Source organism: Chenopodium album, chromosome 5 (genome assembly GCF_948465745.1).
Source record: "Chenopodium album chromosome 5, dcCheAlbu1.1, whole genome shotgun sequence".
In the NCBI taxonomy this organism is placed as follows: domain Eukaryota; kingdom Viridiplantae; phylum Streptophyta; class Magnoliopsida; order Caryophyllales; family Amaranthaceae; genus Chenopodium; species Chenopodium album.
In genome coordinates this window covers 7,728,155-7,755,008 of record NC_137838.1, presented here as the reverse complement: position 1 = coordinate 7,755,008, position 26,854 = coordinate 7,728,155, and the positions used below count along the sequence as shown (strand labels likewise).

At 33.3% G+C, this 26,854-nt stretch overlaps 2 pseudogenes; both read right to left on the bottom strand.

Annotated features, from left to right (window-relative positions):
• Positions 1 to 14,508: 14,508 nt before the first annotated feature.
• LOC145632519 (putative inorganic phosphate transporter 1-3 pseudogene) lies at positions 14,509 to 16,294 on the bottom strand (annotated as a pseudogene).
• Positions 16,295 to 24,518: 8,224 nt separating this feature from the next.
• LOC145630286 (putative inorganic phosphate transporter 1-3 pseudogene) lies at positions 24,519 to 26,207 on the bottom strand (annotated as a pseudogene).
• Between the last annotated feature and the right edge of the window lie 647 nt (positions 26,208 to 26,854).

The following is a 26,854-nucleotide window of genomic DNA, read 5'->3' as shown; positions in this document are numbered from 1 at the left end:
ATTAACAAATGAAATTTGAGAATTGAAAACAAAAAATAGTAATTTAAGATTTAAATTATGAAAAAAAAAAACAAAAATTATCTTTTATATTATCTTTTACATTAGGATTTATATTATTTTAACAAATAATTAGAAATTAAAAAATATATTTTGATTTAATGATTTTATCTAACTATCCGATGAATGAGATAATATTTATTGTAAAATTTGAATAAGAATAATTTAAAACTTAACAAAATATTTTACCTTAAAAAAATACTCCGTATACAAAATGAAATATTTAAAAACCGTGCATCGCACGGGCTTACTAGCATAGATTACAAAATTGAGGATTAATCCCTTTTTTCTTTAAAAAAAACACCTTTGAAGATCTAGGGCTTAAATGGGCCTAAAAGAAGAAGAAAAAAGGTAAGACAACTAAAGTCAAACTCTTAACAAATGCGTTGAAGCTGGGCATTTTATTCAATTTTTAGCTCTTAGACAAAAAAATATACAAAATGATATATTTAAAAATGTGCATCGCACGGGCTTACATCTAGTTTTTTATCATTTGAGGCAACTTTGGTAGATGTACAATAATTGATGTAAACTGAATTTATTAATTTAAAAGTCTGTTATTCTGTCACTCACTCACTCATGCTTTCAAAAATTTTCTTTTAATCATGTTTTTACGATTTCATAATGCATTGGCCGGCTAATTATTTTTTTCATTCAAGTAACATATTGTTTACCTATCAATTTTTATTTGTATATTTATAACTTCTCTTCCTTATCTTAATTTAATTTCTTTTCCTCAGGCGCGCGGCCAAAAAAAAAAAAAAAAAAAAAAAAAAAAAATGAAACATAGAGGGATGGTAATATGGTAACTGGTAAGCCTCAATTCAGAATAGTTTGCCCAACAACTTACTTGACGAATAACTGACGTCCTAATAGGACCCGCCCCTTGATCTTTAGTGAAATAACTTAAGTCAACAAACCTTTCCTTCGGTCTATAAATTCAGCTCTGGCCTCTGGTTTTGCGATCAATTTCCATTAATTATTAGTTTTTTTTTGTTTTTTTTTCCTTTAAGGTCAAAGTCAACTCTTTAATCAGGGGGAGGCTTTGGTGCCTTATGTACATCTAATGATCTAAACATAATAATACGAAGTAGTTTATTTATTTATTTACTTTTCTTTCCTTCTTCTTCTTTTTCCCATAATATAGTGCCATTTATCATGCATGGTTAAATTTTAAAAATTTGAACAAAGTTTTTCATTAATAATTTATTATACATAACTATACATAACATAGTTATGTGATTACTCCATAAAAGTTTATATATATATATATATATATATATATATATATATATATATATATATATAACTATACATAACATAGTTATATATATATATAGATAAACTTTTAGCTAGGTCGTGAGGCTTTTAGGATAAAATTGTTAGGTTAAAGTTTTATTTTCGATAAATTTTATTCAAAAAAATTATTAAATTATAATTCTAAAAAATTATCATATAATTTTTTTTCAAATAAAAAAATATCATATAAATTTATTTTTTATATTACAATATTTTTAAAGAGCGAAGGAAGTAGTTCAAAGCGTAAAAGCCCAAAGTTTTAGATTCGGGCAACCCAACGGGCACTGAACACTTATTTTATTTAATTTATTTTTAGCTAATTATTTTACTTTTTTTTTAATATATTAAATCGAAAATTTCCACCAACATTATTATTATTAGTCATTACAAGTCTATTAGATAACAAATCGTAAAATTTGACATACAGATTAAAAATATATGTTAAAATTTAATAAACAATCTAGGCATCGCACATGGCACAAAACTAGTCTTATATAAGACGGATTCATGTTAATTTTATTAGACGGTCAATTTAAGGATAACTTTAACAATTTTTATAGTAATTTAACTCGTTTAAGAGCAACTTTAAATTTGTAATGAGTTTAATTTTGTTCAATGTGTATTTTCTAATGCATACCTGTTATTGCAACAACTGGACTTTTACACTAATCATCACCATTGTTTGACCACATATAATGATTTAAACGTTAAGTAAAATATAGTCATGTATGTGAGGTCTTGCTAGATCCGTCTCTTAAAATACTTTCACAATGTCAACTTTTTATAATTTTTAGTCTTACATATATATATATATATATATATATATATATATATATATATATATATATATATATATATATATATATATATATATATATATATATATATATATATATATATATATTTAGCATATAAAATATGCTTTAGGATACATAATTTTATCTGCAATATTTGTGGAACAGAGGAAGTAATATGATTAATCTAATGCATTATAAGTGTTCTTCTTAAAGTAAAATTAATGTACAGAAAATGGTAACATTTATAATATTATAGGGTAACTTTATATACTTTTAGTGTACTTTTAACCCGTCTTACAACTTAATGAAAGTTCGCCTTAATTAAGAACATGTGGGGAATGTATATTTATATTTTTTTTAGTGTTCTAAGGCCTTGTTTAGTTCAACTTCTTTTTACTTATTTCAGAAAAAATAAGGGCTTGTTCTCTTCAGATTATTTTCAGTTCAGTTCAGTTCAATTCAACTCCAATAAGTTCAATTCGGTTCTTAATTTCCTTCTCTAATAATATTCAGTTCAGTTCAGTTCAGCTCCAATAAGTTCAGTTCAGTTCAGCTCAGAATAGGCCCTAAGTTCAGATCAGATCAGAAAAAATAAGTTCAGATCAGATCAGAAAAAATAAGTTCAGACTAGATCAAATAAAAAGAAAAAGTTCAATTCATTTCGTAATGAAAAAAATTATGAAAATTACATATTAATAAAATCTAATATATATAAATTATCATTTGATGTTAATGGTTTTATGTAAATATCTGATGATATGATACTTTCGTACAAAATTTTAAAACTTATAATGCAAGAAAAAAATTAAGAGATCACAGAAAAATATTTATATACAAAATGTATATAAAAATTCGTGCATCGCACGCCACATAAGCAAAAGTAATATTTCGACCAATGAAAAATTAGATTTATATATTAATTTAGAATTTTAATTTTCAGTCGCTATTTTAAAAAAAAAATTAAAAAATGAAATTTGAGAATTTTTTTTTTTTTTTTAGGAAAAAATGAAATTTGAGAATTGAAAACAAAAAATAGTAATTTAAGATTTAAATTATGAAAAAATAAATAAATTATCTTTTATATTATCTTTTACATTAGGATTTATATAGTATAGAACAAATCAGATAAGCAAAAATTAGGTGAACTAAACAAGGCTAATAGTATAGAAGTCTTTTCTTCATTATCATATTTGTATATTTAAAAAAGATAAAACACATGCTTTGTTATTTTGAAATATTTTTTTATGTGTGTATGTATATCGTTTGTCATATACATGCCTACAATTGGCTACATTGGTATACGTTGGACACGCCAATCAATTAATTGGTTATTATGTACATGCTCTTGACTTCGTCCAAGACCAAATTTTAGCCTTCTACGGAGTACAATAATAATGCTCCTTACTAAAAAGTGGAGTATTATAGTCACTTTCTAACTGCTAGATAATGCAATACAATGATGCAATTGTCGCAATATTATAGTCACTTTCTAACTGCTAGATGCAATGGAGCCATGGATGGTTTCATTTTTTTTTGGACATCTCGGATTCCCCATCCCCATACCCATCCCCTTCCATGAGTGGCCCCACGGCCCTAAATTTAAATCTTTTGTCACAATTTTAAGGTACCTTAACTTTGTTAGTCTAATACAAAACCGCGTAAAAAGAAACTTATGTAAGCAAATCCGAATAGGTGTTAAGTCAATTAATAATAGACTTAAATAACATTCCAAGATAATAGGGCCAAATTTAGCGTGGTCCAAGAGTGGCTTTCACAATTCTTAATTTTGTCTATTGGTCATTTCTAAGCTATTTCAATTATGCATAATATGAGGTCAATATGTGGAGTCAACAATCTAGCTAAGTGATAAGGTAATACGCGTTTGGTGTCGTTTTAGGTGAAAGTGATTAGGAAAAATACGAAAGAAAAAGAAAGTAATGGTGGATCACACAAGCAAACTTTTTTTTTTTTTTTTTTTTTTTTTTTTTTTTTTTTTTTTTTTTTTTTTGGAATAAGAATACATGTAGGGAATATTTTCAAGCCTTAATCCCACTAGCTTGAACCCGACTGTGATCATACACTAAAGTACGGTGGCGTCCAAAAGGGAAGAAGATAGAGCAAAAGAGTCGCCAACAAGTTTTTTTAGGAACTTGTAAACCATTCATAGGATGAAGGTTACACCCCTTAACGATCCAAGAGATCGTCAACTCCATAAGGTCTTGAACCAAATAAGGGTTCGAGGATGAAGGTACAAATCCAACCTAAAAGAGATTGAACCTGCCCTAATAATAGGCCTCTACTTTATTCTGATCGTATTCATGTGCGCTTTTTAATTAACATGCAATCATTAGGATTAACCCTAAACCTGTTTAATCTATGTTGGTTGAATTTAATGCACACATAAAACTATTATTGGCGATCACTTGAAATTATAATCACAATTAACCCTAAAAAGATTATTAATTATCTTATTAAGCGTGATTACAAGTACCAAATTCCCTTTAAGCATGCATAAAAGACGTGATCAAGCAATAAATATAAATAATCAAGCAACACAATAAATAATCAATATCATGAATAATAATTATAATAATAATAATATCATCATAAATAAAATGATTATCATCAAAATAATAATAATAATAATAATAATAATAATAATAATAATAATAATAATAATAATAATAATAATAATAATAATAATAATAATATTCATAATCATAAATTATAACGATTATAATCATCATGTTCATGTTAATATTAAAGCATAATAATTGCAAGATCCTAGGCATGATACTAACAAGATTAATAACAAACCCTAGCATGTCACTAAGCAATAAAAATCAAATCTTTAACCTAACATGATACTAACAATCATAAATATTAAGAAGAACGTAGGAAGCATCGCAGGAATCATATTTAATATTAAAATTACCCTAGACATGATACTAGGAATATCATAATAACAATTTAAACATGATTTCTACATCATAATATCAATTAAAACCATTAAAGTACTTACTTTGATGCTTCGTACCTCTTTCTAATAACAAAATACACACGTTAGTAACTTCAAGGAAAGTAATAAACAAAACAACTAAATTAAATAATTGAAATAGAGATTTGGGACCAAACCCTCAGAAATTAAACCTTTCACGTCTAGGGCGAAGACAACTTCGAATGTGGCTAGGTGTTTCTAAGTCTTGCGAATGCGGAATTTTGTATAAGAAAACCAAAGAAGAAAGATGAATGAGAGAGATGAAAGAATGCTAATTAAAACTAATTGTTGAGGAAAACATGTGAATGAGGAGAATTGGTGAATGAATGGATGTAGATGATGATTGATCGGTTCATGAAAACGGAGTTTTTAATACGATATTTATAGAGAAAATCAGCCAAAAAAGATAAATTAACAAAACAGAGTCAGACGCTCAGGAAACAGAGCTGGCGCCAACCCTGGCTAGCTGGCGCCAGGCACCAGCCTTAGCGCCAGGCACCAGCCTTAGCGCCAGGCACCAGCCTTAGCGCCAGGCGCCAGGCCTGGTTCCAGGCGCCAGGGCCTGGGGTTGGACGCCAAGCTTGATTTTAACGCGTTTTCGAAAATCCGATAAGTTTACCGTACTGGAGGATAAAATAATATAATTTCTTCGAAAATGCTATTTGATTTTGATTAAAACTCTGAAAAGTCAACAAAGTCAACTTATCAATGCTAATTGAATTAGGAATGAAAAGAACCTTCTAGAAGATTCTAGAAGACCAAAACCATTCCTAATTGCATTAGGAATGATAAATCATATTAGTCCCTCCCCTAGATCATTGGGCCGTACATAAAGCTCAAACCGGGCCCAGTTTAGTAAATTGGCCATAACTTCCTCAATATTCATCGGAATTGGGCTTATAATATATCGTTGGAAAGGTCTTTGCAAGCCCCATCCAACTACACCACTATTGGACCCATATCATGGACCAACCAAACTGGATTGGCTGTTTTCTTAAAATAAAGTTTTCAAAAACAGAAAGAAGAGAAAAGAAATTAAAACTTTCTGCAACACTAGACCTCCACACTTTCGTTTCATTCGATTATGATTCGACGTGAAAGGTACTCATCACTGGGTTTGGTTTTGGGGAGACACAAATGGGTGTCTACAATACCTAAATTCATATTACAATAAGTTATTAGGTCTAATAATAGTGCATTCAAGTTTTAGAATTCATTATATAGGCCTTACACCCGGGTTTACAGAACAGGCTCTCTTCAAGTTTAGATAAAGGAGCGTGTTATTAATAAATATGAATCTTATTAATAAATTTTTGATATGGTTAATTAAGTTTCAATACATCAGTTGATTTTCAATTTAATTTAAGGCACACAAATTACTCCGTATGTGAAAACAACATGAAATACATCATATTAAAAAACTTATCATTTTAAAATGTACAATTAGTGATCATAAACATTATACTATGTCATTTGAGCATTTAAATTATACTTCGCATTGAATAATAATTATATCCATCCCTATTTACCCACCTTAACACCTTATAGATATTTTGCACAAGATTTTGTATTATCCGACTCACGGTAATACTTTCTTAACAAGAAAGTAAGACAAGTAAATTAGGGTAATCCAAATAGAAAAATAAAGCAAGTAAAATGAAATGAAATAGGTAGATAAATTCTATACGGAGTAGATTTCAAGGGAATAATGATGAGCTTTATTAAACTTAAGCACCTGCATATATCTTTCTTGTCAACATATTGTTCCAATAGAAAGAAATGGCATTAAAAGTTCACAGAATTCTTCCAAGGTATAACTTTGGATTATTATTACGGAGTAATTATTAGCCTCAAATTAAACAAGAAACCCAAGAACATATACCATATCTTATTTTGGAGAATATCATCTCGACAGCTCGACTCATAGGGCCGAAATTGATGATTAGATAGAAAAGAAATAGGAGAAAAAAAGTACCATGAAATTATTCTTTTTACAAGAATTTTATTACAAGTAATTGATTTTCAAGGTGATCGAACTGAATAAATGCTTTTTTTCGATTTGGCATATCAAACTTAGTCTAAAATATAAAAATACATACAAATTCACGAAGAAGATCCATTGTAATATTTTCATTTTATTTTTGTTTAAATTCCTTCGAAATAATGATAATTGACAAAGAGTAATGTTAAACAATAATGTTTTCATTGATTTCTTGGTTTTTATATTCTTTAAGTAATATGACTTTGGTTGTCAAAAAAAAAAAGAAAAAAAAAAAGTAATATGACTTGGTTTAATTTCAACCCCTTACCTCCATTCTACAAGGACCAATCGTATAGTATTTTTTTTTTGATGGAAAACAGGTGGATTAATTAATAGTTAAATTGTTTACAATAGTTTGCCTAACCCTCTAGGTTTGGCACAAAATATCATCCTGTGGATCACAATCCCTAGAAGTAGCAGCAATGTCTTTAGCTAGATAGTTAGTACATATGTCTGGGGTACAGCAAGATTACATCGAATATTCAAAACATTTAGTTTCTCCCTTGCATCTCTAGCCAGGATGTCAGCCACCATGTTTTTCCCTCTTTCTCCGTAGAATAGTTTGGCCTCAGGTAGTCTTTGGAGTTGCAGCCTGCAATCAAGTGTTTTTGGTGTTAGGGTAGTGTGAGCATTTTGGGTAATATCCTCAATGATGTATTTGCAGTCACTCTCAATAATCCATTTGTTCCATCTTCTCTCCTCTATCCATTCTAAAGCAAGCTTGATTGCCATTAACTCAGCATCCTTGGCATCAGTGCAGAATCCCTTCCATTGAAAACCCTCAATCCATGTTCCCAGGTCATTTCTGCAAACACCTGCACAGCCTGAACTTTTGGTGTGTGGAAGGAAAGAAACATCTAAGTTGATTTTGAGGAAAGATTGAGGAGGGGCCTCCCAGGCAAAGGATTTAGGCTCTAATCTAGTGCGTGGAGTTGTGGAGAAAAAAATTCACTAGCAGCCCAAAGGCACTGGGAAGTAGATGTTGTGATGATGGTGTTTGTATTAGAAAAGATCCAAGAGTTTCTTCTCTTCCAAATGAACCAAAGAACAAAGCTGAAAATTATGTTCCATGGAACAGAGTTTTGAGCAGGCTTATTGTTTTTAAGGTTTCTTAGAATCCAAATTTGACAGCTTTCATTTGCAGATTTGGTGGTGGAGGGTGGGTGAGGTATATTTTGCCAGAATTCAGAGGCTCTGGGACAAGAAGTGAAGATATGGTCTAAACTTTCTGAGAGATTTGGGCAAAAGGGGCAGGTATTTGTATTTTTAATGTTTCTGAGGTGAAGGTTTTTTGCAGTAGGTAGTCTATCCCACACTAACTGCCACAGGAAAACTTTAATCTTTGGGTAGATGCTAATGTTCCAGACAACATTCCAATCCCATTCAATGGGGAAATTCATATGAACAGAAGGTGGTCTGTTATTGACTAGCCATTCTCTAGCCCTGGAGGTGTCAAACCTTCCCTTTTTTGACCAAGCAGTGAAATTGTAGTCCTCATTATGGTTCAGCTGAACACTTTGGATTCTGTTCCACATGTTGTCACTCAGCTGAAACCCTATCTTATGTTGTAGAAGGACTCTACTAGTAGAATGTATATCACTCAGGCAAGAATTTGAGACTGACTCAGGAATGGGACCTATAAGTTGGGATCTGACAGTGTCAGCTTGTAACCATCTATCCTCCCAGAAATTTATGCTCCTCCCATTTCCCACCTCCCAGTGCAGACTATGACTAAATAATTCCCAACCCCTTCCTACAGCAGACCATATATGAGATCCCTTATTAAAAGGGGTAGGTCTACTCTTTGACTTGACATATTTCTCAAACAAGACCTTCCCTGCCCAATTTACTCTAGTATCCACCATCCAACATAATCTTGCTAGGCCTATTTGATTCATCTCACCATTATTTAAGATTCCCAACCCCCCAAATTCCTTATCTTTACCGATCACTACAAGAAAAATCACTTTTCATAGCAATTATTTCGTAGCGATTGTTCATTCGCTACAATATGAAAGTATGTTTGTGAAATAATTAAGGATATCGTATCATTTCTACAATCGCCATGGTTTTCCCATATAAAATCGATACGGAAAGCATAATAATACATATCTACACTATTTTTACACATTTATATAATTTTGAGAAATCGTATCATTTACAATCGCCACTAAATCCTAAAAATCGATACGAAAAGCCTTTTCAACACTAGATATATAAATATTGTTTGAAAAAAAATACATAAAATATGTCATAGGTTATTGGTGAAACATTTAATATAAGAGTTTGAGGTTGCATGTTCGAATCTTGTAAAGATCATACGCATGTTTTTTTTTTAAGAAAATGAGTTGAACATTTATAGCGATTGTAATCGCTACAATAATCACCACGATTGGATGTAGTTTTTCGTATCAATTATTGAGGCCAACCCCAGCGATATTGAAAACCACTACTAAAGGCTAAGGCAACGGGGGATATTGTATCGAATGATCATTCGTTGGGAAAGCTTTTTGTTGCAATTACAATCGATACTAAAGGTTAAAATAATCGCTACGAAAAGGTTATTTTCTTGTAGTGGATGTTTTTCCAAGCAATCCAGGTTACTCTCCTCTTAGTGGTGTCCCCACCCCAAAAGAATTTTGAACAAATGGAATTCAGATTACCTAGAATGAATTGGGGAAGCTTTATACAGGACATCAGGTACCTGGGAATTGAAAGCATAGAGGACTTGAGAAGGACTAGTCTACCTCCCCTAGAAAGGTGGTTTGACTTCCAGGTTGCTAGCTTCTTTCCCAACTTATCAATGATTGAGGAAAGTTGTCTCCTAGAGGGTCTCTTATCACTCAGAGGGTAACCTAGATAAGTCCCTAGATCATTTGAGGAACTGACATTTAAACACTGCTCAAAATCATCTCTCAAGCTCATGGGAGTATTTTTGGAGAAAAATAGCTTACTTTTTTCCTCATTTATCTTCTGACCCGATAGAGCACAAAAGTTTTTTAATGTATCAGAAATGGAATCTAGAGTCTTCTTGTCAGCTACACCAAAAAGAAGGACATCATCTGCAACACTCCCTCCTCTAAATCTAAATGGCTTCCATTTGTTTTGGTTACACTCAGAATGGATTTTCCTGGAAAGAAACTCCAGGCAAAGTATAAATAGGTAGGGGGATAGAGGGTCCCCCTGCCTTATACCTCTAGAGGGGGAGAACTGGGAGGAAAGCTTGCCATTTATTAAAATATTGGAGAACACAGAGGAGATACAAGACATGATAAGAGAGACAGTTGAGGGGTTAAAGTTGAAAAATAAGAGGCAGTGGTGTATGAAGGACCACTCAAGCCTATCATAGGCCTTTTCAAGGTCTAGTTTTAGAGCAAATAGCCCCCTGTTACCCTTCCTTTTTCTCATAGAATGGAGTATTTCAGTAGCTAGAATGTAATTCACCTCAGTCCCTCTACCTTTCAGAAAACTGTTCTGGTTTGGGGAAATGATGTTATACAAGTGAGGTCTTATTCTGTTGACAAGGATCTTTGAGATGAGCTTGTAGGAGGTATTGACAAGGCTAATTGGTCTAAAGCTGGTAATTTGGGTGGGTGAAAGAATTTTTGGAACTAGGCAGCGCAAATGACAGTCCTATTCATGGTTTCAGGAATTGCTAGAGAGCACTTGGTTAACAGAGAGAAAGCAATCATCCTTTAGTGTATCTCAGGAAGATTGGAAAAATATAGCATGGTAACCATCTATGCCAAGGGCTTTGAGGGCACCAATGGAAAAGAGGGCTTCTCTAACTTCAGGAAGGGTAGCAGGATAAGAGCGGTCAATGGAGTTAGATGATTGCACTGGTGGAAGAGGGGAGCAAGGCTCAGAAGTGAAGAGATTTTTGAAGTGCTGCATAATGTGATTATGGATTTGGTCAGGTGCTTCAATCCATTCACCCATACCATTCTTCAAGGTCAAAATTCTATTTCTATTCCCTCTACTGATAGCTGTAGAATGGAAAAACCTGGTGTTTCTGTCACCTTGAATCAACCACTCAGTTCTAGCCCTAGCTGCCCAGAAGAGTTCTTCCTGGTCAAGGATTTTATTTAGTTGCATCTGGAGGTCTTGTTCCAGATCAAATAGCCTGGTATTATTGGGGTTGTTCTAATAAGCTAACTGGGCTCCAGTGATCCTAGCAAGAAGTCTATTTTTTGTTTTTTTCTGGTTAAAAGCCAAGTTCTGAGCCCATTCTCTAAGATCAGGAGTGAGTTGTTGAAGCTTGTTGTAGATGAAGGAAGTATAAGAAGGCCATTTAGAGGATAGGATCGGAAGTGGTTGAAGTCAGGTTCATTTAGCCACAAAGGCTCAAACCTAAAAGGTTTTTCACTAGGAAAGGAAGGCTTGTGATCAAGAGAAAGAAGCAGGGGATTATGGTCAGAGGACATCCTTGATAGGTGTTTAACTACAAATTTAGGGAAAGATTGGATCCAGTCATTTGTGGCTAAGAACCTATCTAGTCTTTCGGCTTTTTTTTTTCTGTTTATTGAACCAGGTATATTTATGCGCAGAGTAGCCTAGATCAATTAAGTTGCAGTCATGAATAACATCTTTGAAAGTCCTCATCTGGTGTAGAGGATGTTTATTCCCCCCCCCCCCCCATTTTTCATGGTCATCGCAGATTTCATTAAAGTCCCCGCAAACTAACCAAGGCAAGCTATTATTTTGAGAGGTTACTCTTAAAGCATCCCACAATTCTAATCTAGCATGATAAGAAGTAGGCGCATAAATAGCTGAAAGGAGAAAATTTGTGTGTGATTGTACCTCCACAACAGCATGGATTGCACGAGGCTCCTTATTGACTACTAATAGGTTGTTGAAACCAGAGTTCCACATGATGAGTATCCCACCAGAAAACCCCACCGGGTCCACCACTTTATACGAGTTGTAGGGTAGAATTTCGACAATTTCCTCGCAACCAATTTTTATGACTTTTGTCTCAGTGAGAATGAGAATGTCCAGGTCATGATCTCTGATGAGTTGCTTGATGTTGCGCTTAAACCCATCCCTTGCTATCCCTCTAGCATTCCAAAGAAGAACAGACATTCCCGGGTTCATTTCGGGGAGGTTTGACATTTCCTTCTTCGACGCATACGCCGCGTTGTTGTCTAGGGTGACAAATTTCCCTTGAAATGCACTGTACATCGAGACCGTGTTCTTTTTGATTCTTATCCCCGACATCTCGACGTCGCCGCCTTTCTTCTTCCCCCACCCCACTGAGAGGTGGAGCTGCTGTGCTTCTCTTACCAGGTGCATTATTTTGACGTTGTTTAACCCGGACACGGACTGGAGCACCAACCATTCGTCGGTAATCGACATGGCCTTTCTTTCGATCGGAAGAACGGGAGCCGGGTCTAGTATGAATTGGAGTTCCCACGGTATCGTGAGGAGCGAGTACTCCACATTCATATGCTGGATCCACCATTTCAACAGGGTTCCCAAAGGTTTGTTGATCAGAGTCACGTCCGCCAGAGATGGGACATGAGCTGGTTGCAGGCGGAACGAATTCTCCGGTGACGCCATCCTGAGATCGTATAGTATATTCTTACTTCTTACTTCCTAGTTGTGAGATTGAATCTTGTCTAGTTTTTTTTTGCTCTTTCAACATAAAAAAGGTTCTAATTAGGGAAATTTTGGAATTATCTGTTAATTGATTTAATTTCTTGATTAAAATTAGGAAAAATACTATACGTACCTTTGTTGCATGCATGGCTTAACCTAATTTGTTTACTCTTTGCTTGATATAAGGAAAAATAAATACATATTTGATCAAATATAAACTCTCTTCAAGATTAACAATTACTCAACAAGCGCAATGGATAATAGTTTAATCTTCTTAGATTAAATAATAGAGGACATAAGGAGTATTTATAATTATATATATACTTTTAATTGATCATAGTAGTCATACTTATACCACTACTCTTGTAAATTTTGAAAACATTTTTCTATAATACGTAGTATATATTTTTTTCCTTTTAAAAAATTGAAAAACTGAAAATATAAAACCATAACAATGAGCCCTTAGTAAGTAAGGCCACAAGAAATAACAAGATGTGGAAATTTTTTTGGGACAAAACACCACAAATTTGGCTCCTTTTCTATTTGTAAATTTATTAAAGTAAAACAATCTAGTGTTTAATTAATGGCCCACATAAAGGCCATTGGGCTTATACAAATTCTTAAAGTTAGTAGATCTAGATTTAGAGTTTCTGATGGCCCACATTAAAGCCCATCTGACTAAACTAATGGGCTTCTTTTGTGATTAGGTGCCTTCATTTGTGGCTAGTCTCAAGGGGAAAAAAAAAACAAGTCGAAATTGATAAGTTAATTGATAAATGGCAAAAGCTAAGATAGTTTAAATTGAAATTAGTAAGATAGTATTAAATAAATGAAAATGATGAGGTGTTGAATTTATGAGATAATTGATTATATATGATGTTTGGTAGTTCTATGATAGACTATTTATTACTCCCTCCGTCCCTAAATTACATTTCTCTTTCTCTCTATCCTCTTTCTCTCTATCCTCTTTCTAGCATTTATTCCTCACATAATAGAGAGAAAGAGGAATGTAATTTAGGGACGGAGGGAATAGATAAATAAATATGGTAGTTTCAATTAACATTTTATTTTATGATGATACTCACATTAACCTCAACTTAATTAATCCCTTTTTATATTCAAAGTGTATGTCAACACAATTGTAATTAATTAGGGTGCTTTGAATTATTAGAATCTTATCATTTTAAGTGTCTAAAGTTGATTGTCTCTTGTCAAAAAAAAAAAAAAAAAAAAAAAAAAAAAAAAATAAAAAAAAAATTGTCATTTGTCAAACACTCAAAATATAAATATATAGCCAAGTTATATTCTTCATCCAACAGTACAGTACAATACTTCCAACTTCCAAGATGATTAGCACGGATAAGTTCGCTAGACTTGAAACAAAGATCTCATATAGATGATAAACTATAGAGCTGTGTTTTTTTTGCAAACAAAAAAAAAAAAAAAAAACAAAGATCAGAATAATTGTTAAGAAAATTTAATCAATTTCTGAATTTTATATAAAGGATATAATTGTTGTTATCCATACAAAGATATGATAACATGGGGTATCACCCGAGGTCAAAAACTAGTTTATACAATATTAAGAAAAAACACATCACATAAATTTGTGTTTAATTATAAACAAACCGAAAAAATAAAGACACAACAAAAACTTCAAGTTATAGCAAATCAAAAACCATAATTAACATCGAGCTTTTAATTTAAGCTCAACGAAATTAAACAACATTGTTGTTCCGCTCATCCGTTACCTCTTCTTCTTGATTCTCATTAGCTGCCTCTTCTAACGACAAACCTTTAGCTTCAGGCACCAAGAAAGTAAACAACATACCAATGAAATTAATCACACCAAGAACAATCAATGAGTTCTTCTTTCCGATACCGGCCGGGTAGCCGGCATCCCTCTTCGCCGGATCCTTCTCTTGGGAAGCGTACACGAATCCGAATGCTCCTACTATAGCCCCGGCTTTACCAGCCGCGGCAGATATACCATGACAAGTAGACCTCAACCTAGCCGGGAAGACCTCAGCGGGTACCACAAAAGTAGTGGCATTAGGCCCAAAGTTGGCAAAGAAGAAAGTAAGTCCGTACATAACAATGAACCCAATACGATGCTCCCTTTGACTCCAATAATTGTAAGGGAAGGCAATGGCAAACATGAAAATTGTCATCATTAGGAATCCCATAAGTTGGATGATCCATCGCCCTATGACATCGATTAGGGCGACAGTGAACCAGTATCCAGGGACGGTTCCACATAGAGCGATCAAGGTTTGGGCTCGCGCCACCTTGTAGACCTCTCTAATAGCACTCATTTTGCTTGCTTTAGGGATCCAACCAATAGAGGTGAAAATATCTTTCTGGAAGAGATTTTGGCTGTAAAATGCAATGTCGAGTAAGAACCAGGTAGTGGTGGTTCCAATCAAACGTAGGCCGTAAATTCTTGCAAATTCCTTTGAGAATAAACCGAATTGTTGCTTCCTGTCTTTCACTATGTCTGCTAACCTATCTTCATCTGCACCAATATCTGTCTGTAGAACTTTAGACATGTCTGCTGCAGCTAGCTTAGCATTCTGCGCAACCAAGGCCGTGTACCTTTGGACAAAAAAAAAAAAAAAAAAAATTATGATTATTAAATTCGTCTCAATATGAATTTATTTATTTTAAATTTTTTATATAATAATTTTTTAAGTTACGCATTGACCAGTATATATTTTTAAAAAAACGTTAAAAACAAATCTATGTAATAACGAAGATAAATAAAATGACAAAATTTTACCTAGCAGTCTCAGGCATCTGCATACGATAATAGTAAGTCGCACCAGCAGGGAAAGCACCAAACATCAAGATGACTCTCCAGATGTAATCGGCTTCCGGTGTAAGTGAACCAGCAGGATCTTCTTCAAAGCTAGGAGGCTTAAACCGGGCTTCAAAACCCGAAGACACAATAAGGGAAACAACACCACTTACTAGAATCCCAACACCTTGCATAGCAAAAACAGCCGCGATGAAGGCACCTCTAGTCTTTTTGTTAGCGTACTCAGACATGATGGTGGCGGACAGTGGGTAGTCCCCTCCAATACCAAACCCAAGCCAAAATCGGAAGAAGCAAAGAGTCGTCATGACACTCTTAGCGGTGTGCCCAAAGGAGAGGCCGGAAGCCAAGGAAGCGAAAACCATCATAACCAAAGTAAGACCGTAGACTTTTTTCCTTCCTAATTTGTCACCTAACCAACCGAAGAATAGTTGGCCGGCTAAGGTACCACACAAGGCCACACCATTAACCGCGGCAGAGACATTGATAGGGAGGGTGCCAGGGTGTGTAGGGTTCGGGTGAGTGTAATAGAGACGGCCTAACAATTTGGTGACCAGTGAAATGGAGAATAGATCGTAGGCATCCGTGAAGAAGCCCATACCGGCAATGATAATTGCCGTGAAATGGTACCATTGCGTCTTTGCTACATCTAGTGCATTTAGCACTTCCAATTGTTTTGCTTTCGCCATTAGTTCTTATTTTTGTATTTTATCTGCAAGTAAAAAAAAAAAAATTAATAAAAATCTTGTCAACCTATAATACGTAGAAATTAAAATTTGGAGCACTCCTATCATACTCGTAATTAATAATAAGTCTACATATTTAAGAACAAATTAAAATAGGATTTTTTTTTTTTTTTTTTTTTTTTTTAAAAAAAAAAAACTTATACTCCGTAACGTAGTATAAAGTATTAAATTAGGTTACAGAATGATAAACGTAGTATATACTATAAGGTATTTTTTTCATTTATATACGTTATGGTATAAAGTACTTTGTATACATAATGACAAGCTTAAAATACTAATTAAGAATTTAAGACCAACCTGATTATTAGTGAAATGATGGGAAAATGGAGCTTGAGAAGCTCCTAATTAAAGTTAGAGAAAGAAAGATGATTGAATTGTGGGAAATAACGGTGGAAGATGCTGTGTATATATATGCATGATATATGCCAGCACAAGTTCATATTATGGAATTAATTAATTATTAGTTGTAGTATTTATTATAGCTTAATTAATTAATGTGTTAATATATATGCTGTCGTTTCTGAAAAGTCTTTTACATGTCCTTTTCTTATATTGCGGGCAAGCTTCTTTAGGCCGATCCACATTTTATATGGAGTATTATTTCTATTATCATTATTTTTGTGTGATATGTGGAAGTCAACAACAGTTTTTTTTTTTTTTTATTTTTTATTTTTTTTGAGGATTTAATCAATATACTCCAATTAACCACATATTTCTTTTCTGAGATTTTTTTTTTTTTTGAATTAGTAAATATAATCAAATCAGGCCAAAGGGTATACATGAAATGACCATTTAAAATTTTGGTAAAGCTGTGTCACTATAGAAATGTGCACAAAAATTAAGGGATGAAGTAATTAGTATATGAAATCTCAACTCTCAAATTGAAAATTAGGTACATCTCACAACTTTTTTTTTGGTCCTCTTAATCTCTTATCATTAAATAAAAATTCAAAGTTGTTAACTTCATTCTAGTTTATAATAGGAAATTGAATGTCGATTGCTTATCATATCATACTCCAAAATTAAGTTCCTTTTGTTAATGTCTTTCTCATTCCTTTGCACCTTTTTAACTAATAAACATTCTATATTCATAACTTTTGTATTCAACATTATAAATTATACTCTTGTACTTACTATATAAATAAAGGTTGATGGATTTGAATTTGTGACCTATCATATACTGATAGAGTATAAAACGTATAAAACATATTTCTGAGCCTCAACCATGAGCTTAAGTTTTTGGTTGAGTTGGTCCACTAACATGGTATCGGAGCCAGCGTGACATATAGGTCACGGGTTCGAATCTCATCCACCCCCCACTTTCAAGTGGAATATTAAGCGCTGGGTATGAGGAGGACCCATGCTGCATCCACACTTCTAGCCCAAACGGGCTCTCGTGTGAGGGGGCGTGATAGAGTATAAAACATATTCCTAAGCCTCAATCATTAGCTTAAGATTTTGGTTGAGTTGGTCCACTAACATGGTATCGGAGCCAGCGTGACACAAAGTGGAATTAATTCGCACCAGGTATGGGTGGGCCTGTGTTGCATCCACATTTCAAGCCCAAAGAGCTTACATATAAAACGTATAAAACATATTTCTGAGCCTCAACCATGAGCTTAAGCTTTTGGTTGAGTTGGTCCACTAACATATACAAACAACCTTTAATATCACTCGCATATTGTGTAGCCTAAAAATCAAGGATCGGTTCAGCTGATATGAAAACCATGTGATGAGTTTATATGTCAATCCTTAATTTTATTTTAATTTATACTTCGTAGATATAAGTTAAGTACAATACTTAGCTTGTACTTATCGCCTCCCTACAACTTTGTCGATCATATTTGGGGTTTCGTTCTCTACGTTGACTTTTTTTGGGGGTTGGGTGGGTATCTCTATAGAAAGTCAAAAGGGCTACGTATCAATACCAAATTGTCTAAAAGCGGATGATGTAACCAAAAATAGAAACTTAAACATCATATAATCACAAAAGGCCAAACTAATCAATATAATTAAATACTCTCTTATTCTTTGATAATTGTTTGTTGATAGAAGTTTAGTACGGCTACTTATTAGTAGTAGGAATTTATATTATCAATATTTAGCGTGTTCAACTGTTCATTATGTCACCAATTAACTCAACGAATTAAAATTTTGCAATCATCTCTGTAGTCATTCTTAACCATTATGTTAATACAAGTATGATAATTTTTTTTTATTCGTAAAGAAAAAAAAACAATTTTGATTTCAAAATTTATGAACGGATAAAAAGGATGTACAAGTACAAAGCACAACATATGTTGGAATTGAAAATCGACATACTGAGTACAAATTATGATCGACATACATTCAAATTAAAGAAGTACTCCGATCCGTAGTCCATCCGTGTTATGGAGTACTCCATAAGTCACTGAATTGCATGGCTGTAATATTAATTATGCCATGATGAACTTAATTGACGTGATTTGCCTCCAAAGTCAATACTTATTACACTTTAATATCGCCGATATTTTTAGTAGTCTAACGCAACATGTAAGCCAAGTAGGCAACTAGAACATGAAATTGTCACATTTCATAATTTTCATGTCATTTAATTTAATGTAACCAATTAATTGCAAGCTTAATTATGGGTTGTTGTAGCATGTTGCATGTAGATCAGTTGATGTTAGCATATTTGCACGTTAAATAAACAACGAACTAGGATAGCATCTGAGCATATAGTCTGCTACTATGCGTATTACTTTTATAATTTACGGATAGTTACCATACTTATTTTGTAGCTAATATAATCATTGATCAAATATATCAATTTGGTATTATTTTCGTCCCTAAATATAGTTCACACTTGACTAATTTGGGTTAAATTTTGACCATAAATTCAATTTTGAGTTGGATTTGTTAGGTTACATATTTTATTAACTAGATTAGATCCCGTGCAATAATGCACGGTTGTTAAAGTTTCAATATATGTCATATTATTATAAAATAAACTCTTGCTATATTGATTTAGTACACCATTAAAGCAATTTACATTTTAGCCAATCTTTATTTATCTTATTAAAAATTTAAATTAAATAAATTTTAACAAAAAAAAAAAAAAAAAAAAAAATCAAAACTAAAAGATACACCAGGAGACGACACGTGTCATTGCTGGTGTGTCTTTTAGTATATAGTTATTGATGATTGATATCACATTTTTATAATTTTTACGCATATGATAATAGGGGTATAAACGTTTTTATTTTTAAGACACGTCTTAGAGATCATAAAAAGTCAAACAGAACTATATTTAGGACGGGGGAGTATTAAATTTGTACCCAAGACTAGCTTTTCATTGGGAAATATATACACCTTCACCTTCAATACTTCTTCTGTGAAGTTCTGCCACTCCATTTCTTTTTCTCAAATTTCCTTACGCTTTCGATCATTGATGAAATAATTTCTTAGTAAAAATTACTCACGAAAATACGAAATCTCTCTCTAATTTTTGTGGATATGGATATATAATTATTATGATGTATAATTTGTATATTACTCCGTATATTATAGCTCATATTTTGAACTCTTTTTGGGTTGGATGAGGGAGTTGTACTGTAGAGAGTATTTGTAATGTAATAAATTCACAAAAAAAATATAGTTGTTCTTTAGAGCTGCTCGATCTACCCTGCTCTGCTTTGCTCCACTCCGCAGTGTGTGAAAGCCTAGTCCTACTCTGCTCTACCCTGCCTTGCCCAGAAGCTTAAAAGAACAGGTTGTTAGTCAACCCATTATTTCATACAAATACAAAAAAATAACTTTGTAAAGGGGTTACTCTTTGACTTGAAGGGGGACCAATCCTTAAAAATATTGTACTGTAATTAAAATATTCTCCAAATCCAACGTACAATTGTTACGTCTGAAACCCTGATACATGAACTCGAGCAACATGCCTATATTATAGTATTTTATATTCCCTACAAAAGAGTATGAGTTTAGAATTTTTATTTCTAAATTTTTTATTAGGCAAAAGCTAATGAGCGCCCCCGGGGCGTTAGATAAGAGAATTAAAGTGTAAATATTAGAGTAAAATTAACATTAATTACATCGAACGACGCGTGATTTTGTCATGAATTCCTAACTTAATACCATTTCAACCAATATAATTTATCCTTATCTAACGCCCCGGGGCGCTCGTTAGCAAGATCGTTTATATTAATCTTATTATCTATCCCAAGGTGATATAATATTAATATATATGCATGATGTGCAATCACGTAGCTGATGAAATAGTTAAACTTGATTTATAACATTTTGTAAGAAATTAATAATTTTATTAGGATTGGAGCATCTAAAGACAATGCGCGTACTAGCTAAGAAAAATCTTTAGATTCATCTCAATATATTGTTTAAAGATTGTTATTATCATGGCATCTAACTATATCCAAGTACATAGTATAGAAATATAATCGACCAATTTCCCAACGCTTGATACTCCACCACGATTACGAATTTACGATTATATCGTAGTTGGATTGATGCTACAATGATACAAGATTTTTTTTTTTTTTGAAAAACTATCATAATATACAATTAAGCCATCCGATCCCTTATCTCCAATTCGCAAGATAATATATTTTTTTCCTTCCATTTATTCGGGTTACTAACAAGGTAATTTTTTTCATATTCCTTTGGATTAATATTTTAAACATAGATCAATTCTTATGAGCCAAGGCCTAACACACTTTTTTTTTTTTGAAACAAAAGGCCTAACACACTTAGTATAACATAATGTGTTTTTTTTTTCTCCAAGCCGAGTTATATATGAAACGATTCAAAGAGTTATAGAGTTATAGACATATACTTCATAATGGAAAAACGTGAAACCTTCTAATTAAATGTGTGAGATTGGGTCTAACCATACTTGTCATGTGGGACACTCATCGATCGATGTGGGATATTCAAATGTGTTGTTTAATTTGAAAGACCATGCTTCAACAAAACTGACACTCGATTAATTTCTTAATAGTACACATTCATGTTTATGTTAGGTTAGCGCATTTGCAATACTGCAATATATTGTTCTTGATTAATACTTGGATGGCTATTGTGGGTATACCCTTTTAATAATTCTAACAAAACCTCACTTGTTTGCTACTAAAGGAATGAACAACATCCAAGATAAACTCCTTAACTAATGACTTGATATAAAAACCTAGTTGTGAATGGCTCAACAAATCTAATAGGTGACTATGCCAATTGCCAATTAATGGGCTTAATTGGACAAGCTAATTCAAGAAGGTTGAGAAGATTTTCAACCATTTATAAGCTCATATTTTATGTAGTTTGTTCCATGATAAACTAAGCTAATTGGTGATATATATGATCGAGAATAAACGACTATTATGGTTTCAAAGTGGTTTTGAACAACTCACATGTGGATAGCAAATGTTTTCAACAATTTTCTCTCGAATTCTAGTTATTTTTTGCATGAATAGTTTTGTGTCTTATCATTATTTTTTTTAATTTCATGTATTTGTATATTTTGTAGACATTCACTTGTATGTTTTTGCTATGAGGCTATGTTTACCGAATCGAATCCATGCTCTATGCTCTTATCCGCATCTAGCTCATGGCATGTCTTAGTATGACATTTCAACATGAGCGATACAAGTAACCCGTAGCATCCCCATGGCTTTGCGCACACCCCTACATAGCCAGGAATTCGCGGTCATTACTGTATCACGGGACTCATGGCTAACACTAATTTCTTCAACCTACAAAAAAAAAAAAAAAAAAAAAAAAGTAGCGTCATATATTAACGTTCAACATATTTCACTACACTCTTACCATAATCCTAATATTAACCTTTTGGTTTATGATAGAATACAAAGTCATTATTCGACAAGTTTTTGGTTAGAGTAACACGAGTTAATAATTTTATGAAATCTATCATAAATAACTTATATTTTAAACATTATTTTTTAAATTGCAGAGTTTATAATTAAATAATAAATAAAGTACATATTACTAAAAAAGGAAATAAAATACCCTAACACTAAGAGAGAAGGAGAGACAAAGAAAAAAAAGGTGCTAACCTGTCTAAAGCTAGAGTTGCACACTAAATTAGAGGGAGTTTAAAACTGGTGAAGGTTTTAAAGGACAGTAATGAAACAAAGTACGTATTAATTAGACATTCTGCCGGAAATATCGCCGGCATATAATTAGCATATGCTCGTATAATTTATGGTTGGATCTTTTTGGGCATCTTTTTAGCATATACTTTAGTCTAACAGTCAACTACATTTGTTTTTTGAGTTTACTTGATTATCATTTACGACATTTACTAGTTAATAATGTTTTAATAATGAATGTTTCCACGATTTGGAACTGTCACTTACATGAGTACATGTAACTTACTTGTAAACTTTAACTGTCTTTTAATTATTTGTTTGAACTAATCAAGTATTCGTATGTGATAATCTTTTTTTCAAAAAAATAAATAAATGAAGTGTACCAAGTTTGTACATGGTAGTTGACTTTGTAAGACATGATTTAAACTACATATGTCTAGCTGTTTGATTGAGAATCTGTATGAGGAGAATGGACAAAGAGGGAGAGTTGGTATGGGATTAGAGGGAAAATTTTATCTGGTTTGGTCTCATGATCTGATCTAGTAAAATTAGAATAAAAAGCACGGAGAAATAAGTTTTTGAAATAAATAACCAAGCCTGATATGTTTGGTGGAGGTAAAGGGAAACTCACATTGTGACTTTGATGACACAAATTCGAGCCCCATCTTCTACATTTTGCTTGGGAGTAGAGGATTCCCTTACCCTCGGCCCCCTAATCTCAAATGTTGACTTGCATAACTGAACACTCATGAACTTAACTCGCAATATGAATATTTGCACCAAAAAATTTCACCCCTATCTAAACCAAAAAACAAGTTACACATCCCTCTATTTCCTAAAATTTCTCTCTTAGGTTTCAGTCCCCTCTCAATTGTTGTTGTGGGGGATCGAACATGGGTCTCCCTACCAAGTATAGTCTCAATCACCACTACACCAACATCTAATTGGTAAATTTGTTCAAATATTAATTGAATCCCACTAGTTTGCATGCCAAGGATGAATTAATTCATGAGATTCCATACCCCCCAAAAAAAAAAAAAATAGTGAAAGGTTGACAATTAGGTGTCTTTGGGTCAAGATACTTCAATGCCTACAAGTGTTTGCATTTATTTCAACGATCCTGGCCCATCTCAATTCGTTTAGCTTGGGCTTTCAATGGTACAATTTTTATCGGTGCTCAAAGTTTATATATAAACGATAAATTAAGAAATATCAAGATAGTAAAAAAACATTCTTTGGAGTTTGTTTTGGTGTTAAATAGGCCCATTAGTAGAATAAAAAATTATTGGCTGATTATGGAGTATTACTAGTAAAATTACTTTTGATGGTTTATTTACAATTAATTTTCTCATAGCTAATAAATCTTACTGGTATAATCTAAGCTTTACCTCTCCCTACCAAAAAAAAAAAAAAAAAAAAAATTGTAAACGCGGAAATTAATTGTCGTTGCACATTATTTGGGTAACGTCAAATTTGCAGATTCAAAATTTGTGTTTACATAACAATTAAAAAAAAAAGAAGGCCAATTAGCAATAACACTTACAAAAATAGAAAAAGTACAGTGCTAGATAATATGATTACTCTCCTTGTATTGTTAATTATTTTAAATGAAAATTTTTTAGAGTAAGTAATAGCTTAAGTGGTTAGAGTCTCATCATCGCCCGTAGAATATACAACAACGTATTAGATTAGTCCCGATATTGATATTTTACATTCTAGTTCTCTAGTGATATAAAATACCAAATTCTCTTTATTAAGAGTTAATTTAAGATATTAGTTGAAACTCCTAAAAAAAAAAAAAAAAAATGAGAGAGAGAGAGGAATGAAGTATACAGGATATTAAAGAGTAGTTGATCACTTGATATGAAAATTTACTAAAAAAATTTAGTGGTCTTCCAAAAAAAATTGTGAAAATATACAAGTTACAAAGAAATAGAAGGCGTTTTGAATTTCCCAAACACCTTATTTTATCAAGTGAGGCTAATACAAAACGCTAACAACAAAACCAAGCTAAGATGTACACCAAATTAATTGAATCAATAATTTGTAAAGAGAAAAAGGCCCAAAATGAAGCAAATTAATTTGAATCAATAGGTATGTTAAGAAATTACAAAGCAGTAGCTTAGTTGAACATTCAGTTTTACTAGTTTTCAAACTATCACTTTGTAGTAATTTTCAGCGTTGTCAACATCAACTTCTCCAGCCAATTCTTCAAGAGATTTACCCATTGGTTCAGGAATCATAAAAGTGCATAGCATACCCATGAAGTTGATCACACCAAGAATGATGAGGGACTTCTTCTTACCTATACCCGACGGATAGTTATGACTTCTCTTACTCGGGTCCTCCTCTTGGGAGGCGTAGAGGAACCCGAAGGCTCCTATTATAGCCCCGGCCTTCCCTGCTGCAGCTGATATACCGTGGCATGTGGATCTGAGCCTAGCAGGGAATATCTCAGCTGGTACAACGAAGGTGGTTGCATTAGGACCAAAGTTGGCAAAAAAGAAGGTTAGGCCGTATAAAATGAGGAAGCCTATACGGTGGTCCTTTGAGTTCCAATGGTCATAGGGAAAGGCTATGGCAAACATGAAAATTGTCATGAAAAAGAATCCGATCATCTGAATCCACCATCGTCCAATTACATCTATGAAAGCGACAGTGAACCAGTATCCAGGGACGGTTCCACACAGAGCGATCAAGGTTGAAAATCTCGCTATTAGGTAAACCTCCGTTATAGCACTCATCTCATCCGTTGGTGGGATCCAACCCACGGAGAAGTAAAGATCCTTTTGAAAAAGGTTTTGACTGTAAAATGCAATGTCGAGTAAGAACCAAGTACTGGTGGTGCCTAGTAGACGGATACCATACCGGCTAGCAAATTCACGTGAGAATAACCCGAACTTATGCCTCTCACTTCGTACTAGCCTCTCAACCCTCTCTTCCTCCGCGTCTAGATGAACATTGAGCACTTTCGACATATCTTCAGCAGCTTGTCTAGGGTTCTTTGCTACCAGAGCGGTGTACCTAGCAGTCTCAGGCATCTGCATACGCCAATAGTATGTAAGGGAAGCAGGAAAGGCTCCGAACATCAAGACAATTCGCCAAATGAAGTCAGCTTCCCGAGGGATAGACGCCACAGGGTCTACATTAAAAGGAGGAGGTTTAAATTTCCTTTCAAAGGCGGCCGAAACAATTAAGGCCACAATCCCACCGGCTAAGATACCCATACCTTGCATTGCAAAAACCGCGGCAATAAATGTCCCACGAGTCTTCTTGTTAGCATACTCAGACATGATAGTAGCCGAAAGAGGGTATTCCCCTCCAACACCAAAACCAAGCCAGAATCGAAAAAAACAAAGACAAGCCATTACACCCTTGGCAGTCTTCCCAAAGGAAAGTCCCGAAGCAAAAGACGAAAAGATCATCAAAATCAATGTTACACCATACACCTTTTTTCTTCCCATATGATCACCAAGCCAACCAAAGAAAAGCTGCCCAAATAATGTACCAAAAAGCGCGGCACCATTCACAGCAACTGCAACATTGATAGGCAAGTTCCCTGGGTGCTCCGCGCCAGGTACTGTGTAGTACAAACGTCCGAGCAGCCTCGCTATCATTGAGATGCAGAACAAGTCATATGCGTCCGTAAAGAATCCCATACCAGCAATCGCAATGGCCTTGAAATGGTACCATTGTGTTCGGGCCACATCTAGCGCGTTAAGCACTTGCAACTGCCCTTCTAACATGACTGAATAATTAAAATTACTATGTAATAATAATGATCAAGGTTATTTCAGCAGCCTCCTAATAATCTAATGTTTGATCTTGACATAATACTATACTTTCATTCAATTTATTAAACTAACAAGAATAACGTTACATTTCTAGACAATACCTAACTAGAATTGAAGGTTCAAGCAAATAAAATTCTGTAAATGTGGAAAAATCAGGGAAAGAAGTGAATGATCAAACCTGATAAATGTAGCAGGAACGGTATTAATTAATTAGTCGCCGCGATACGAAAGGACAGAAATAGAAAATAAGCAAGAAGAAGAAGAAGGTGGTATGATTCAGGTCAATACATGCTACAATAATACTGCTTGTTCTGCTATGTTTCAGGTCAATGCTACATACAGCTTGAAATAGAATTTTTTTTTTTTTTTAATTATTATATTTAATTTATTTTTTGGGTATGAGTAGAATTATAAGACTATAAGTCTACAATGTAATTTAAATTTAATATAATATCTTTTGGTTAAAAGTTTTTCTTTGCCCCCTCAAATCTTCAATATTTACTTTAACAATTGGTTATATAGTGTTACAAAAGACATTGATGTAAATTGGTTAGATCGGTATTATTTTCCACATTTAAAAAAGAATAAAAATACTAAAT